Here is an 18,477-nt window from a genome sequence, read left to right as displayed (position 1 = left end):
TTTAACCTTGTGCTATAGCCTTTCTGTAACCTTCTATTAGTTAATATTCATCTAATATTTTCCTAATAATAAGGCAGATCACATACTTGAGCATACATTTCTCCCTTGACTGACCTTGATAAAGCTTTGTGTGTGGAACTACACACAAATATATTACTTACATTCTGGATCACCAATAAATATGAAGGAATCAATAAATATGAAGGAGCAAACAGGACTACTCACTAACTGCAGCTTTCTGTAACAAAAAGGCCTAAAATGTTATACGGGGCATATGAAGTCTTTAAACTATAGCCTAATTCAATCTTTGACAAAGAAGGAAGGATTTTTCTGGTTTTTTTTTCTTTTTTTTTACCATTGAATATAAGATGAAAATAAGTATATGATAGTCTGTTTACATTTGCATCTACTCATATCATAGCAAACACTGCTATTTGGCTTCCTTTGGCAGTAGCTTTATAAAGATATATCCTTTTACTTCAGTGATACAACGGCCAAGATTTTACAGAGGTCTACCTTTACCCAAGTGTTGATAATGACACCTCACTAAAATATTATCACCTGATTACGTTCACAGAAAACCACTAGATGAGTATGTTTTCTGATTCCCAACCATCTCCTGCTTCGCTGGAGTTACTATCTGAAGGAAAATGTAGTAGTGACTGCTCCAGTGCCTGTTAAAGTAAATGGTCATGTCCTCCACGGTATACAGTAAGATATTAATTTGCAAAGCTTAAGCCTGCACCTCAGAAAGAGAAGCCTCTTGCTGTTCTGAGGGAGCCTGTGGTATATGCAGCCTACCACCTTCTCTGAAAGGAGAGGAAGTCTTTTAAATGGAACAATACAGGGTGAATCTCTGAGGAACAACAAAACAGGAAGTTATATGTGTCTGATGGTGTTATGCCTACACTGCTTGATGGGTCTCCCTTGTAAGGCGTGGTGTCAGATTGCTAAGTTTTAGCAGCCTTGTTGTATTGGATGTTGGAAATGACTTATAAATGTTACCTATAGCAAGACCACAGTTCATTATCCTGTTTTCCACTAAAATGTAACAATACTGATTAATTTATTCTTTTAACTCAGTTGTATATTTTGGCAGGGTTAGTATAGTTGTCCTTTCAATGCAATCTTCTTATTTCCTAACGTCACCAGAGAAGGTGCTTCCTTCTCCTTTCTTTCTTCTCCCCCCCCCCCCCCCAATAGATTACTTCTCCTTATTCTGATGTTAATGATGGTTGTAAGTCTCCTGTGAAAGATACTAAGATGCTCTAGGATACAGCAAGTACAGAGCTTTCGAAAAGATGTTTTCTACACGATGCTCATCACATATCTTGTCACATATTTACAAAGATGTAACACGTTTCCTAAACAGGGAGAAAGGAGTGATCATAGATCTGACAATGTTGGATGGCATCTATAAAGTTTTTTTTGTAATTCAGGAAACAGATCAAAATCTAGATTGTACATATGTGAAACAACAAGCAGTTCTGAAAGCCAAATTCTTACATTATTTGAAGAAAATAATGTAGGAAGGTAGACTCACTAATTGAGAAGACACCATGTATTTAAAAAGACAGGGAGAACAGAGAAACTCTATGTCCTTTCACCTTATTGCATCATCTCTCTTTTGCTTTGCTGTGAATAATTTCACATGACAGTGAAAAGGACAACAAGCATAAAAAGCTTTCAGGTTATTATTCAGAAAACAAAGCAAACACTGCTGGTACAAATACGCATTGTGGTGATTACTCACTGCATTTTACAAATATCAACTGAGTTTAAAAATAAACTGGAACAAGTTTTTCAAGATTTTATTTTTGTAAAGTTTTGAAGATAAAAAGCCTTTGGAAACTTGCAATTGCTTTGACAAGTAAGTATTGTATCCTGAAGGAGAGGAAGAGAAAAGAATAATTTTGTCTTCATATACTTATCATGGCCATAGTGACTTGTTTTGGGTGCTTGATTTTCACTTGTTTATAAGTTTTTAATTTTTCCTTGTTAAAAAATAGTCTTTTAGTATTTCTTGAATTGAAAATCCAAATCTAAATTTTAGTTTGCATTCCTACAGCTTATATGCTACCAAGTAGCAGAGTCCAGTCTTTAATTCCAGATAATTAAATTATTACATTGATTTTACCCCTGCTGATAATTTCTTATTATAGTTTTTAATTTAAAAAAAAAAAAAAACAAAAACAAACAGATAAGCAGAAGAGCATGTTGAGTAGCTAAGGTTATCTGTTTTATCTGTTGGGAAAAAGTATCAATGAAATGATGTTTGATTATTAGCAGTTCATACATATTAGAATATTCTAAGAATTATTTTATGAATTATTGTTTAAAAGAATTTTGAAATAGTTTTGAATTGATAAACTGTTTAAGACTCTATTTACTTTTCTTCTTTCTCTCTCACACACGCACACACATATGGTCTAATGAAGTTAGATGAAAGCTGAAGTTGAAATTAGCTGTAGCCTAAGGCCATTACATGTAATTACTAGGTCATTTAAAATGTATCAGTATCATGTCTAATAGAACAAAAGTAGTCATTGCTGTAGCACAATTAAGAACAAGAGACTGTGCAAAATGTTGTCAGATTCTGTTAGTGGAAATCAGAGCTAAAATATATCCATTGTCTGTGCGATTATGGCCACTGCTTATTACTGGAAAATCAGTTGCAAACAGAGGATGTTCTGATAGTTCTTTCTGACTCTAATAAAATTTTATTTTTCCTGGAGAGGTGAATTTACTGAAATATGGCAGTGTAATCGCCTCTTTAAAACAACATATTGAATAACAGGGAAGAAAGGAAAAAAAAAATATGTTAGGTTATACAAAAATAAAAACTTTAATCATTAGACTGCATTATAGAAACGGCATAATGATTCATTATGCCATTATTCTCTTAATAAGAGTTTTTAAAGAAAAGGAGAGGATTTTTTTTCTCTCTCTTTTTCTGCATTAATAAGAGTATTGATAACAAAAGTTAGACAAATTTAAAATAAAATGAGTAATGACTGAGTGCATCAAGGTTTTGCCACTTGTGGTCCTTTGAGATTATGAATTAATTTGTAAGCATGTAGGTCTTTCAGAGAAGTAACTGGGCAGCCTGGCACTGTGGGGGGATAAAATGTCCTGTTAGGGACAGGATGCAAGAGCTCAAGATAAGTCAATAATGAGTCCCACCAGGTGGGACCTGGGATGATGCACAAAAACCAAGGCAAAATGCCAATCTGAAGGATCCAGGCTTTCTGTAGTCAGAAAGAGAGGGCAGGATACATAAAAGCTGCTAAGTGGAGCAGCATACTGAATAGCCAAAGCAACAAGGAGATTTTCATCATGCTTAGATAATGGTATAAACTGTTATTTAATCTTACAGTCCATTCCTCCATAGTCTGAAGAGCTGATTATAGCCAGGTGGCTATTTCCAGGCTTTGACTGCTTCACACTGTGTGGTAGCATTGACAAGTCCCTTTTAAGTTAGACCTATTTTAGTCTTCTCAGATCGAAACACCCTAAACCACAGTATATTTTAAGCTCTTATCTAGATATTTTTATAGCTTGGAATTGTTGGGGTTTTTTAAATGGAAAAAAAATGTGGCTAAATAAATCTGTTTCCGCAACAAGCGTGTAAATAGCCCTGAAAGGTATCAACATAAAACGAAAACATTTTCTTCCACTCAACTATTGCACAAGGGACACATTTAGTTCAAAATGTTCAACCACTCCAAAGAGAAAAGACATCTGGGTTTAATTCACAGAAGCCTAGGGCAACTAAAAGAACCCTTCTAAAATCACATTGAATCAGGAGGAAGACGCGATTGTTTCTACGACAACAAAGGAAACTAATCTATTGTGAAGAGACTTAAGAAAAAGATACAATTATTTAAAAAGTTGAAGCAATTAATGAATATTCGAGGAAGGGGAGGGGAATGAAGAGAAGACTGCTAGGCTGCTTTTGTGAGAGTGGCATGCATGTCTGCAGTCCTCCTTTTCATATTCATAGAAAAACAGATGTATTATAGTAAAGATTAGCCTTATGGAAATGCCTGGAAATCAGAAAATGTTTTAATTACATGATATTATTGTATCTTATCAATGATGCAGCTATCCATTCAAGGATTTCTGGGATTCCAGAAATGCTTGAATGTCCAACTCATCCTTTAATCTAGTATTCTCTTTCTGCTATTGACTTATGTGAAAATACCCTTCATGCTCCCAATTATTCAATGACATGTTGTAGGAAAATATATCTTTATGAGCGGTCCACATTTCTGTGGCATCAGCAAAAAAATTTCTTTCACTGTGTCTTAATTCATATAACTGCAGCTTGCTTTCTCATTTGATGTAAACCCTACCACTTTTTTCAAAAAGAGTATTCAGAGCCATTTAGCTAAGTAGTATCCTTGGCGTAGTATCAGTAGGTTAATATTATTTCATAGCAGTTATTTGCTTTTACCTGTGAAAGCTTTTTAATATTACACATTTTTAAAATGACAAAGATTTTAAAAGAACACAAAACAGAACTTCTGTATGGTATAAATTACTATTTTTCCCTATTTTATTTCTTCAGTCTTCTAGTTTTCACTAATATACTACCTTTTTAATTTTTTGTTTTTGTTCCTCCCAAACCATCTTAATTCAGAAAAGTTTCATATTCTAGAAAACTGTTGCCTGCTATTTCTCTCTTTAGACTTAGATACAACTGTTAAATACATCCACAAAATGAAACGTACAAAAACTAATTTCTACAATTTAGTAATGCAATAAATGAGAATATTTACAAAAAGAAAAAAGAAAAAAAGAAGAACAAAATAAAGCTGGACATAATCCACTCCTCCTTTTCCTGCATAACATGTCCCATGTGTTCAAACAATGAAGGACACTAGGGTGAATTTCAGAAATATGTCACAGATAAAGCACGAACAGCTTGATGAAAATATGCAGGAAGTAGTAGAAGAAGTACAAATTTTCGGTTCTCCAAAGGAATGAGTCAGAGCTTGCTCCTAGTGTTTTTATTTTTATGCCAGACTAAAACACTTAAAGACTAGGAAATGGTAATTTGCTGTTACTCCTGTCCTTGATCTACTGCGCCCAAGCAGAGTGAAGAACATGCCCATATACCATTCCTAAGCCATGCTGCTGAGGTTGTCAGGCACTAAAATTGGTTTATCTAGCACAAAACAGTTGTTTAGTAAAAATGGCAGATAAAAAAAAAAAATCTTAATCCTAAAATAAGAGGACGAAAGAGAAAGACAAAAGCATTCAGAAAAGATGTTATCAGAAAAACTGAGTAAAATGGAAAGAGATTCATTAAAAGGCCCAATTTAAAAAAAAAAAAATGTTCATTAATTTTTAACAAAGTACAGTATCTTTTTGCTATTTATTTTAATATTTATAAGACATTTAAGACTGCAAAGCACATACGAATACATATGTCATGAGGAATTCAAAATGCAGAAGGCTTATGAGGTTATGGACAAACCCAAAAGACCTAAAGGATAGAAAGTCATAGTTTTAGATCCAGATTCCCTGAACACCTCTAAATTACGTTTCTTAACTGATTATACATTGCATAAAGACTTCTAAATTGGGCTTCCTGGTTGATTACGCACAGTATGAAGAAATCTAGGCTTTGAAGAATGAATTCTCAGAACATTTGCAGCATAGAAAGCTGCCTAGGTTCAGGATTGATGTCTGCTGAATGGCTGTATGGAAGCTGTAGCCCAAAAGCTTCTTTTCACTCATGCACAGTGAGCAAATCTCAGTTGTCTTTAGTAGAGACTGCTAAGGATAGCTGGATCTGGTGGACTGAAGAACCCAGCCTCCCTCCTGGCTCACCACCACTTTTCACTGTCTCAGGTCAAGCTAGTAGTGCAGCTGAGCGTGTATTTCCTATAGCACATACAAACTACAAACACGGTCAGCCACAGAGATTAACACAGACAGAACTGTGCTATTTCAGGCACCCACACAAACACAAACAAACAGCAACAATATTTACGGCTGGACCCTGTCCTTCGTGTCTGGTTAATTAGGCTTCAGTTTTGCTAGCATCTATATGTCCATGAGTGACTGATGCACACGTTTACTCACTCTTGCAGGTTCCTTGGACTCTGGTCCGGGCTTCAAGCCTATTCAGTAGCCGTGTCCAGACCCTGGGACCCTTTAACAGGTCTTCAGCTCTTGAAGGACCTTGAGTCCTTCTAGTCTCTGGTCGTCCTCTAGTCATTGGCTTGTCCAACCTTAAGTTAAATAAGAGATATCCTTCTCCCTCTCCCTCTCTCTCTCTCACACACACACATACATACACACACACACATACACAGGACACATTCACATAGCTAGCAAAGGAGTTCATTAAGAAGACAGGACAGACTGCAGCACTCAGGTGCATGGCCTGGACAGACAAGTGTACTTACAAGCAGTCAGCTTACATTCAACCCAAACCCTTTTAACTCCCTTCTCTCCATTTTCCCATGAGTATTCAGCCCCCATCCACCCTGATCTCTCACTTTCTCTGTCCTTGTCCTCTACCAAATAAGCTACAGTCCCCACTGGTCTCAGTTTTGCAGTATCTGTACCCAGATTTGGCGTTTCTGATACCATTTGCTAGGTCATCTCAGCCTTACATGGTATCACTGGTGGGGTTACTGAGGTGCTGCTGGCCTTGTGAGGTTTCCCTCCTGAAAAGGTCCACAGGTCTCCCCTCCAGGCTCAGCTATCTCTTACATACCTTCCAATGAACCATCTTCACAGCCCTATCTCTAACTTCTGGCAGCTTCTTGCTCTGTCATTTGTTAGGTGTGGCCACGTTCCGTGTCACGTACAGCAGTTTCTTATGGTGTCATGGTCTGATCAATCAGCTAAACCTCAGGTCAGCACCCACCTGCAGCCTGAACAGCAATAATGTTGAAATTCTGTAGTTAAAACACTACCTACTTTCCTCTATACAAGTCAATGACTAGCTTCACTCCTGACAATCCAGAAAGTTATAGACTTGAGCTGACCTCTCAGTCAAGATGTCAGAGGACAGAAACTTAATTCTACTCTCTTTCAGGAAAGCACCTTACCTGCAAGGCTATCCTGGGTGCAAGACAGAGGAAAAACTATTTGTTGTTCCTCTTCTGCAGTTTTTATGCTATCTAGCAAATCATTTCAAGTCTGCTGATTCAGATGGGGAACAAGGAAGGACATGACACACTAACTTCTGGGCTTGAGGAATCTCAGTCTTTGTTTCAGAATTATCTTAATAATTAATTGAGTAAAATATGAAATTATAAAGCAAAAAAAAAAACAAAAACAAAAAAAACAAACAACAAACAATACCACCCCTCCCCATGCTGGTATATATGAAAACCAAAGGCTCTCTTTCCCAGACAGTTTGCTCATCACTGGAATCATGTCCCTCTGGTATTGTTTCTAACATTCTAAAACCTTGAGCTCTTTATTGCACTGGGAAGAACTTTTTATAACACAGCGAAGCAACTGCAGAAGAGTAGGAAGTCCCCTTTATTACACTGATTCTCAAGCTTAACTTTGATTTAGTGACCAAAGCATTTTTTGGAAACTGGAGCTTAGCAAGGTTTGACTCCTCTCAGTCATGAGAAGCAATTGAACGTTGGCTAAAATAAATATTTCATCCTTTAGGTAGTAATAAAAAGGGATGCCAAATCCAGCTATATGTGAAGGAAATCTGCCACACTATTTTAGTGGAACCCAATTCTTTACGTAAATATCAGTGAGGATCTGACAACTCTTTTGACATGGAATTTCTTGGATAGGACAAAAAGTTTACAGAGCTCACTTAGGTTTATGCAGGATGTTGATGGTGATACAGTCAGTGCCATCAATACTAGGGTAGCTCTGAGGAACTGAAGGAAAGCCTGAAAAGTGCTAACTTAAAAAAAAAAAATTCGGACAAGAGAGAAGCTGAATCAGAGATTTATGTCACAATGTTAGACATAATTACTTTCATTTCACCTAACTCTTACTTCAGATTTAGGACCTTATTTGGTTGGTTGTGACTAGACAGTCATAAGGCTTATTGTAAATGCTTCACACTTTCTAATCTGCAGGTATTCCTCTTTAATATGATGCTCTGAATTTACCGAGATATATACTCTCCTACATATTAATCAAGACTGTTATGGACACCCTTGCTTCCTACAGAGTTCTGAGACAAATATTTTTTTTGGCACAGTCAATAAAATTCACCACTCTTCCCATGAAACTGAAGCTATAGCGTGCATTGCAGACTTCCCAGTAAAAAGTTAGCAGTTAGCCAGATCCTACTACCATCTTATTGAAATAATTTTTTCACTCTTGGTATATGATCTAAGTTATCCTATAACACATTCCTTCTCCACAGGCAAGGAGAAGGTAGCTCATGTAAATAAACTTTTAAAAATGACATAAATCTGGAAGAGGTTATTAAATTACACACATTTGTTGACAATTATCATTCATGTGGTTCCTAAATATAACTCCCTTCCACTTTAAGTATTTTTAAAACCTGGTGGTAATTGGGGAAGTCTGATACCAATCTAATGTTTAAAAGTGGCCAACATATCATCATGGACCCTATCAAAAGAAATGAGTAAGGTACTTGCAAGCTGTGTCATGTGTTATAAATAGTTCTTATAAAGTGATTACAGATACACGGAACCCTAACAAAAATATTATATATCAATAACTACCATAGGGTCATATGAACAATTCCCAGCATCTTTTCTGTGTGCACACCTTTCCCACTTAGGAAGGGAATTCATACCTGTCAGTCTTTGAGTTAAATTTAAGTAGGTAAGGTTTCAAGGGGCAAAGAATGATCTAGCTGTTCAAATGCTTTTCTCTGCCTACTGTATGCTTACATCTCTGTGAATAAGGCAGAAAATAATACTCTGCTGAATTTCTGTAGATTTTTCAGAATTTTTATTTTATTTGTGAAAAAGTAAAAGCAAGGTTTAATAGTAGTATTGTATAAAATAAACTGTTCTCTGCCTGGAGGAATAGAAATAATAACAAAGGACTTAGAAGGTTAGTGGCAAGTAAGTTTTGGCAAGCCCCTTCTAATTTTAGATTTTAAATATCAGAGCAGCAGCAATAAAACTATTTTCCCACACTTTTTGAAGAGATTTAAAAATAACAAAGTTAGGAATTCAGGAATTACTAAAAATGGAAATGAAATAAAACTATTACACTAATAACGATACTAGCTATTCAAAACTCATAAGAATATGCATTCCATTATATATATACTTGTAAATTGCATGTATGCACGTAAACTGTAAGAGAATTTCCAGAGTGATATATTAATTTTTTTTTCCTCTTGCTCCCTGAAGAAAGTGAAGAAAATTGGAATATAAATCTTATCAACTGACATTGAAAATAGTTAATTTCAATAAATATTATCCCATAGCTTTTACTGTTCATTGTTTGTGACGATAAAGTCTATTTTGCAGCTCTTTTCCTCAACTGCACTTGATCTGTGAGGGTTAGAGCTGCTTGTCCAAACTTAGGTGTCTAAAAATTGTCTTCTGTGACACTGTTTGATACATGTACATGTATGTGTACATGAAGGAAATACCATCTTAAGGATTTTGCCATTGTTCCCACCTCAACATCAATCATTTTTTTCCCTTGATTTTAAGTGAAAATCTAGTTTCAGGCTGAGAAAGAAAATTAAACTAATAAACAAATTTTAAAAAAATACTCTTCCCCCTGCAACTGAGTTTCTGAACCAGTACATGAACTACTGAGGTAGACAACTGAGTGGAAGATATGCACAGGGACAAAAGAATAGATATTATTGACACCAAATACTTCTTACAGGCAATTCACAGTATAAGGGTAAGTAAGTTAGTAGCTTAGACTTCCTTTATAATGAATGAATAGAACTAAATTTAGTCTGAAAGTTTGCTACAAAACTTTCAGAAACCAGGGCTTTCTACAGCCATTCAGTAGAGAGATGTGACCATATGTCAGGTATTTTAACTGGGCCTTTAGAACACAGAGGTTGCTCTTCTAAAAATAACTAACCCCTTAGCAACAGAAGTTAGAGGTAGAAAAGGAACATGCAGAGCTAAGAATGAAGAACTGTTCTAAAGCACAGTGACCATTTTCCTGATTACTACTTCCTTAGGATCAAGTTTATTTTAGCCATTACATTGTCCAACAGCAGCAGGAAAATACTATAGCTTAAACTTCAGAAGTCAGAAGAAAATCAGTGGCTTTAAGCTTACCCATCAAATAACATTTATTTTATCAAGAATGTATGTTTCTCTTGTTGTATTGCACTGACCTAAACATAACTTAATGGCACTCCATTAAATTGAAAGATAGAGTAGAATATCTAATGTCATATGGATCACTCCAATTTCAGTATCTAAAATAGTTGATATATAATATGTGCCACAATCTATTATCTTAATTATACAAGGAAAATTCAGGACATCTCGGTTTTCAAATTTTTCTTCTATTGTAAAATTGTGGTGAGAACAATTTTTCTTTTTTTATTGAAAGTTACTGCAAGAAACTGACTATCCTTATATTTCACCTGATATATTCTTATTAAAATACTGTCACTAACAGGCTTTTAGTCTTTAGAAGTAGTACATGCTGCAAAGCATGCTGCACTATACATGTAGATATAGTTAAATATTTTAAGTGACTGTGTATTGTCTTAGGTTTCATATTTTAGAATGCTTTCTACTTCATAGCATACTTAATTTTGACTGAGATGAAGAACTTGAGAAATATGCTTATACAATTAAGACATTTAAGATATTGTTACAATGGAGGGAGTCCAGTGGAGGACCACCAGCATGTTCGGGGCTGGAGCACTTACCCTGTGAAGAGAAGCTGAGGGACCAGGGCTGGTTCAGCCTGGAAAAGGGATGATGGGGGGGACCTCACCACAGCCCCCAATACCTACAGGGTGGTCAGCAAGGAAATGCAGACAAGCTCATCACAGCAATGCATGACAAAGGGATAAGAAGCAATGGGAATAAATTGAAATAACGGAAGTTCAGGCTGGATGTAAGAAAAACTCTCCCTCTACAACAACAGCTGGCAATGGAGCATGCTGCCCACAAAAGTTGTACTGTTTCCATCCTTGAAGTTTTTCAAGACCTGATTAGATAAAGTCCTGAGAAAACTAGTCTAACCTCAGAGATGTCCCTGCCTGAAGCCAGAGGTTGGACAAAAAATGTCCTGAGATCCCTTCCAAGATGAATTATTCTATAGTTCTATGAATTTATGATTAACTTAACAGATATGAAAAAAGTGCATTTTTACTATTTCTTCCCACCTGTGTACAAAACTACTTGAAAATAACATGAGAGCCTCCAAAGGCAAAGAAATTGCTCTTCTTGGGCAAAGAATATTTTCCTCTTAATTTATTATCAGCTTTTCTTGATTCATATGTTAGTACTTCTCCACTGAAAGTGGCAACAACGAACATTACAAAATGGCTTTAATTTTAGTTAAAATCTCTGTCTAGTTTTGTTGGATAAGTTTTTTTCCTTCTCTTGCTATTCTAATAAATGTCCAGTTGTGACAGGGTTTATACTCTTAATTTCCATGCTGTTCAAAAAATCCAGTAAAATAAGCAGAATTACATTTTTAAAAGTAATGGTTCCTACTGCTGCCTGAAGCTCTGTGGAAAATGTACTCTTGCGAAATGGATGTCCTTAGTACTCAGTGTTGCATGAATTCAAAGAAGAAGGTCACCCTTGATCCAAAGAATTCACTTTCTAAATATATCACAGCAGACAATGGGCACATACGGATAGCAAAAGGCAAATAATAGAGAAACTGCATTGTTCAGTTTGACTAGCAGTGGCCCTGTACTTTCCGGGAAAGCATTTTTTGAACTTTGAATTGTAAGCTTTTGGAGAAATCTGAATTTTAAGTCTATAAGGGAAGATGCTGGGCTATTTGGATTCCCTGAATTTTTACAGAGAACGTATTGAAGGATGAAGGGGAAATATGGGTAAAAAGTATGGTTTAATTAATAAGCAATTGAGTTTAGCAATATGGGTTGATGAGGGGTAATGTGTGAGGGGTAATGTCTTCATAATGAATAATAGAGAGCTGTGGCTGTAAATGAACTTAAAAAAATTAACTTACCTGCTATGAAAAAGAAAAAAGACACATAGCAGAGAGATACAGAGAGAGAAGGGAAATCATCAAAGTAAAGTTATAAAAGTGATATCAAGAACAACCATTTCAAGGGATGTTAATGAGAAAATTTACATCTGTCAGAGGGAAGGATGTTGCAGCAACTAAACTACAAGAAACTCACAGCGTCACAGAATGGTTGAAGTGGGAAGGGCCTTCTGGAGATCATCTTGTCCAACCCTCCTGCTCAAGCAGGGTAACCAAAAGCATGTTGCCCAGGATCCTTTTTTTTTTTTGTTTGTTTATTTTTGAATGGAATTTCCTGTGTATTAATTTGTGCCCATTGTCTCCTCTCTGGTCAGTGGATACCAAAGAGAAGAGTCCGGCTCCATCTTCTTTATACCTGCCTGTCAGTTATTTATTGACAAGATCTCTCCTGAGCCTTCTCTTCTCCAGGCTAAACCATCCCAGCCTTCTCAGATTATCCTTGTATATCAGATGCTCTAAACTGTTAATCATCGTGGTAGCTCTGCGGGACTATCTCCAATATTTCCATGTCTCTCTTATAGTGGGGAGCCCACAACTGGAGCCACCGCTCCAGGTGAGGCCTCACCAGGGCTGAGCAGAGGGGAAGGATCACCTCCCTTGAACTGCTGGCAATGCTCTTCCTAAAGCAGGGCATCGACCTTCTTTGCCACAAGGGCACGTTGCTAGTCCATGTTCAACCCGTTGCCCACCAGGACCTTCTTTTCAAAGCTGTTCCACAGTTGGTCAGGCCACAGGCTGTACTAGTCAGGGGGTTGTTCCCCCCCAGGTACAGGACTTCGCACTTCTCTTTGTTGAATTTCATGAAGTCCCTCTCTGTCCATCTCTCCATCCTGTCCAGGTCCCTCCAAACGATAGCACAGCCCTCTGGCGTATTAGTCACTCCTCCCCGTTTTGTTTGCCTTAAAATTTCCTCCTTCAAAAGCAGTAGAACAAGGCATTACTTATATATTTAATATATCCAAAATGATGAGACATGAAAAGTACTCTTTATGTATGGCAGTTCCAACACAGGAGTTTACTTCAGCAGGATTCTTTGCTATCAATGACTTGTAAAAGTAATAAAAATAGTGATCTTCATAATTCTTAAAATGAAATTTTCGTATCAAGAGTTTCTCCTTATTTAAATTCATGGCATCATATACCTTCAGTGATGTTTGCAGGGTTAAACAAAATATAAAAAATAATTACAAAGAAATTTCTGCAAATATTTGATTTAAGTTTTGACTAGTTTATCTTTTGTTCTCCATTCATGAATATTTCAGTTACATTGTTGAGAGGAACAACTATTCTCTATAAGCACATTTCTCAGTATTTGTACTAGGAATTCTTGTTTACTTATTCAGTAAGAGCTCATTCCATAGGGCTCATATTAGCAGCAACAGCTAAGCTATAACTGCCGTGGAAATGTAACTCCAATTAAAAGTCTTTTTCTTTTTTTTTAAGTAGCTCTTCATTTTACAGCTTTGAATTAATTTTTAATTGAAATTACTGTTGTTGGTTTTAGGTAGAAGTTATTTATTTGAAGTTATAGTATGTTGGAGTGTTTTAAACAACTGAAAAATATTCTCTTAATCTTTTTTTTTAAAGAACAGGGAATCCAGCTAGATGGCTTTTCATTTAGACAAGCAAGATATGTAGAGGTCAATATTTACATTCCAGTAAGCAGTAGAAATAATGGCACTGAAATCAGTTGGTATAATCATGAGCTTAAATGCTTTGATGGATGGAAGTTTAACAGTACCTACATGATATGTAACACCACTTGGCTATGAAATGATAGCTAAAGCTTAAAGTGATAAACTAGAAATTTGTATACACTCTGGTTATTTCCATTATATCGGTTGTGTGGATGAAAACTGACCCTTAGTTTTGAAGTATTGGCTTAGTTCTATTAGTTATCTTCAGTCAAACTTAACTGAAAATAATAGCTTTATTCTAAAAGATAGTGTGCATTTGATATAACCATAGTTTCAATGATTATTATAAGAGCAAGAAAAAGTATAATGATCTTTTGTAAAGACCGTGTTTCCAGAAGTCTACAGTCCAAAATAGCAGCAAAAACATTAACGATCTTCTTTTCATTTTAAAGTACAGGATAAGTTCTGTTACCATCATTTCCTGTCAACCATTCTATTTTTTCTTCAATAGGGATAAAGAAAGCATGGATGGGAGTGGACATTGTATTAGACAGGGAGCACATATGGCAAAGATATTGTGGAGCACCAGCATATAGGGACTTAGTAAACCCTTAATGAACCAAATCTGCCATCTCCAATTACTTCTCTCTGGGATAAGCTTCTTAACATGAAAAGAAATGGCAACAAATAACTTCAAATGCCTGCCCATGAGATATATTTGTGGATTTGTTTATTACACAATGTAACTAAAAAGTAACTTAAAATTTTAAAACTTGAAAAGCTTCACTGACATAAAACTGGGCTGTATTCTGCCATGGACTGTCAGGAGCTAGTCAGATCTTGTGTATGTGGGTGGATGCAATAAACTGCAGCAATAGGGCTACTTAGATCAATTGCGAGACAGCAGGATGAAGATCCTGTAGTAACCTTCCTTTCCTTGTTGTTACTTAGATGAAGAACGTTCTTATAAATATTGTATAGGAGTAGAGTTTAAAAAATATGAATTCCCTACAAGCAACCTACATGCCCCATAGATGAGTCTGAACGAGTTGTGAAGTTAAATGGAATTTAGCAGCCTTCATTCATTAGGGTTTGTCTGAACCACTCAGTGTATGAGAAAACCTAGCTACTTAGTCACAGGCAAAAATCCTCTCTAAGGGCCTAAAATCATATTACTGCTTGTGTCAAGCATGGGCTCTTTGCTGAATTGACTACAAAAAGCACAAAAGACACCAGCAAAAGAAGACAACCTTGTACCCTGACAAGTCTTGTCAATGTAAGAGCCTCCTAATAAGGAAAATGTGTCCGATAATTGAGAGATTTAAGTTCCTGTCTTTCCTCAGTCTCATTTTCCGATGCCATCCTGTCATGAGGCTGCCCTGACCACCACGCTCCAGAGTAATGAGAGCAGTACCCCATCCAGTTGCTGAAGCTGCGTCACTGCGAAGTTATTAATGAAAAAATAAGAGTTCAGAAAATGAGGAACTAAAGAAGTTCTTTACAGCTCAGTCTTCATATTCCTTGTTAAGGGGATCATTAAGCCCACCGAAGTAATGTGAGGAACAGGGAGGTAATTTGTTTCACAGTGACAACTTATCTAAAATACATAAATAATTCAGAAAGAAAGACTGGAACTGAGTAAAAAGAGAAATACTTATTTACCTAAACCTGGAAGATGTTTCAGTCTTTAAATATCAGTTTCTTGATTTTGTTGTCGAAGGCCTGATCATACATAGAGTTTCAGAGATACAAGGCCCTCATGCATTTTAGCTTTTGAGATGCTCAAGCCTCCCTTGTATTTAACACGATGACTGACTTCACCCCCATTTCTAGGTACCTAATTCTCTCCATTCTCTGCATAGGGAAATCCAGTTGAAGCTGAAGTTTTCAGGAAGTGTTTGGAATATCTATTTTTCTGCATCTATAAAAGTAGTGCTTGAATGTGTGGGGTTACATGGGGCCAAAAATATAAGAAGTGCCTTAGAATAGTAGCTAGACAAGAACTGTAACTGCAAAAAAAAAAAACCAAAACAAAAGCTAAGGTTTGCTATAAACAGTGAGGTAACTGTATTTGTTTCAGGTAAAACTAGCAAAATTGGAGAAAAAACATCACATATATCTAAAGCATCTGACAAATATGGATTATTGTGTAAGTATGTAACTAATAGTCCTATTACGCTCACTGTAAAGAATTTGACTTGCCATTGTGACAGATCTGAATATATAAAATGAGAAAAATATTATTTTCTGTTTTATTTTGTACTAGATGTGTGTTAAACTTCATTTCTTTTCTATATCTTCTCTATAAATCTAATTGTCTGCAGAACTTTCTAACACTAGCAATAATCCTGAAGCATTTGTCTTGTCATGTACAAACCAATACTGTGCTCTGATAGTTGTGATAAAATATTGTACCTCTACTCCAAAGACAGAAGGTAGAGTTTCATAAGAGCCACTGATAAAGTTTATTTTAAAAAATGCAGTCTTAAGGCACTAACTGTGCTCTGGTATATTTATGCATGTGCATATATTTGTGTAATTTGTTTGCACTATATCTATCCCATTGAGGTTCCGTGATGTCTCTGTCTGAACTAGCTGAGCAGGAACCATTTCTCCCTATGTGTTTGCATAAGGCTGAACTCACCGTTGACATTCAATAATTATAATGAGCTGTCAGGAGCTGTTTATACAGGAAGGATATGACTGATTTTCCTCCTTTGCATCTTTTTATTGCAGGCAGTTTGGGAGAAAAGGAAATCTGACTGCTTGCTTGGCTTTCCAACTGATTTGCTCTGGGGCACACTGAGAAACAGCTCAAGGCTTCTTAGTATTGCAGGCAAAATTTGGTTTTGAGGAGATGGCAAAGTGATTTCAAGGAGAAAGTGAGGCCTGAAAGCATTTTGGAAGGGACGGCCGAGGCTAGGAACGAGAGATTTGTCAGGGTCTAGAGCTGTTTTTCAGTAGATTATGAATGAGAAATGGAATCTGAAAAAGTTAGCAAAGTTTCCAGGGACGAAAGGTGAAACTGAAAAGCTGGGAATGATTAGCATGGCTTTCACAGAGCATTAGATGACAGGAGAGATCTCTGTCTCTCATCCTCTCTCTTTAGTTTTCTTCATTTCTTTCTATTCTCCAGCACTCTTTTCTCCTTCTCTGGGATACGAGACAAAGCTACAGTTTTCTCATCCCCGGTCCACCTCCTCCTTCTACAAACTATCCCCATCCACATCGCAAAATCCTTCCCCTCACAGTTCTCCCTGTCTCATTTCCCCTCACACACATATCTTATAGCCTACCTCCACTGATTACAGCTGCTTCCTCTGCAGCGGCCCCAGCCCACTCTGCTCCTTCTCTCAGGCCAAGGCCATGTGGAGGGGAAGAAGAACACAGCATGATCCCACCACAGAGGCCGCGCTGGGGAAGGATTTCTGGGGAGAAGAGCTTTCCAGATCTTCTGCAGCTGAGCGTGGGATAGATGGGAGAAATGCTATTGCTGCTATAGATAGGGCTGCAGTAACTGCTCTCAATTCTACCTTACAGTAAAAATAGAGAAAACTGTGGGAAGGAAAGAGAAAGGGATCTGCTGTTCTTACAACACATGTTGCTCAAATAGTTTGTAAATTCTGTGGCACCGGGAAAACGAGCAGTTTGCTCTCCTACGTGACTGTAGCTTTCCTGCTTTTAGAACTGACCTTTATGTGAACACTTTTAGGACATGTAACATTGAGCTTTTCTGTTAGACCTATGTTGCAATACAAGGAAGCGACTAAATCTTGTCTGAATATATTAAACTTCTGCTATTCATGTCCCTTTTTTCAATTTCTGCAATGCTTTGGAGTAGTCATAAGGAAAGACTGAATTCTGCAAGTAGTCAGTACCATTTAAATAAGATTGTATAGAAATAAGAGAAAAGAGAATTAGACAATGAAGATATTGCATTGCCTAATCTGGAAAAGAGAATTAAACAATGAAGATATTACATTGCCTAATCTGGAATCCTCCAGTTTTGTCACTTCAATGTTATATTTACTACCAAAGTAAATTACATCTCCTTCTATGTCTCTATTAAATTACAGATAAATTAACTATTTATTAAACTATTAAACTACTTTCTCCCTCCATACTTTTTTTTTTTTTTAGTGTGCGTACTGTGTCTGCGCTGAAAAGACAAACAATTTCACTGGTATTATACTTAGCTATTAAAGGGTTCTGACTGATAACAACTCTCTGTCCATACGGAGGTTAAAAAAACAATACTTATAATTAAGGATTCCTAATATTTTTCATCATTATGTCCTTCCCACTAAATACTGAAGGTGTTGGAAGCTTAAGGAAGTAGTTTATTGAAAGGTAATCCATCAAAGAGTATTCCGTACAAAGACACCACCTCTGTGAACTACAAAGCAGTGAAAAGCAAGCAAGTGTTAAAGCAAAGTACCACTGTACTCTTTACTCATTATTAGACTCTTCCTCTGTTATCTGTTCTGGCCACTGTTGGAGGCAGAATAATAGTTTAGATAGACCTTCCTCCTAACCTAGTAAGGTTGTTACTATATTGTGCCTTCATTTGGGGAATTTTTGTTTATGTGTTTACTTGTTTCTGTGGGAGGGAGGGATGGAGCCAACATCTGTTGTGTCTACAGCAAGCATCTGAAATTGTATATCCCTTAGGGTA

At 36.5% G+C, this 18,477-nt stretch overlaps 1 long non-coding RNA gene across 3 annotated transcripts in view; it reads right to left on the bottom strand.

The window, feature by feature from the left end:
* LOC104149188 (uncharacterized) overlaps positions 1-17,237 on the bottom strand; it is a 72,089-nt gene extending 54,852 nt beyond the window's left edge. For all 3 annotated transcript variants that reach the window (XR_011138207.1, XR_695296.2, XR_011138208.1), the window contains exon 1: positions 17,099-17,237. This is a non-coding gene — a long non-coding RNA (uncharacterized lncRNA). The remainder of the gene's footprint in view (positions 1-17,098) is intronic.
* Between the last annotated feature and the right edge of the window lie 1,240 nt (positions 17,238-18,477).

This window comes from Struthio camelus, chromosome 1 (assembly GCF_040807025.1).
Source record: "Struthio camelus isolate bStrCam1 chromosome 1, bStrCam1.hap1, whole genome shotgun sequence".
NCBI lineage: Eukaryota > Metazoa > Chordata > Aves > Struthioniformes > Struthionidae > Struthio > Struthio camelus.
This window is presented reverse-complemented; position numbering and strand designations above follow the sequence as displayed.